Raw genomic sequence first — 1,142 nt, 5'->3', positions numbered from 1 at the left:
GCAACAGTACCAATTTTTGGATTCTCGGAATTTTCTGATAAAGATGTGGTGTTGCTAAAAAATGTATATACATATAATATAAGCACGAAACCATGTATTTGTCACACGAATTTTCCACATAAGATGAAAACTACTGCAGTTACATTTTATAAAATTTTTGTTTTTAGAAAAATGCATAAGTTAGACTGTTTGGGTACACTCTAAAAAGTTTTTGTTTAAATTTGCGCATATTAAGATAGGTAACCAGTTTCTCTCTTAATGAATGCAAATTTACACTCAGTGCTTATTAAATTAAACACTTCTTGTTTACTTTTACTTATTATCACTGTAGCCATTTTAGCCGTTTTCCGGCTAGATTTAGCCGGTTGCGATAGCAAACAACCGGAGAAAATTCGGTTTAGCCGGCAGCCGATTTGTTAGACGTTTTCCCGTTAGCCGATTTTGGTATTTGCTATTCGCCTTATTTTATTAAAATTCAAATATATTAGAAAAGGCTAGTCTTATCTCTGAAAAAATTTCCATGTCGCACTGTGTTATATAAAATTGAAAAACAATTTTTTCTAACCCGAAAAGCCTTCAGATAGTGAGCCGATTTCAATGTTTTTTGTTTTAAGATTCATATTCATAAAAAATAATAAACATTAGATAAACTAAAGAAAAAGAGGTAAAACTTGCTTAAATTTTACGTCCCAGTTTATATTTGGGGGGATAGCGGGGATTTTCTTCATACAATTTTTATTATGAATGCCCTAAATTTAAGTGTGGAGTTTTATTCGCAACACTTAGAAAATAAAAGTGCACGAATTTCGATGTGGAGCAAAATTCTCTGGGAAGACAATATCTGTGAATAATTGCATCATGGTGCAAACATACTTCATTTTTGTTATTATTATTATTTCCGAGTTGTGGCCTTCGGGCGCACTAGAAGAGGTAACCTCATCAGTCCAACTCCGGTTACGCCATCCACAGTATTTTTGCGCAAAATCCACCTCCAAATTTACAATAAAAGTGTTTACAATAACCGAACCGTACACTCTAAAAAGTGCATGTAAAACTACTACTGAAAAGTGTTTATTTTTCAACCAGAATCTGTTGAAATATACGCACAAGATGTTAAAGATTTGATTTTGAACATGAGTTGT

Source organism: Rhagoletis pomonella, unplaced genomic scaffold (genome assembly GCF_013731165.1).
Source record: "Rhagoletis pomonella isolate Grant_MI unplaced genomic scaffold, Rhpom_1.0 Rhpom_scaffold_00016, whole genome shotgun sequence".
Lineage (NCBI taxonomy): Eukaryota > Metazoa > Arthropoda > Insecta > Diptera > Tephritidae > Rhagoletis > Rhagoletis pomonella.
Note: the sequence above shows the minus strand (reverse complement) of the source record.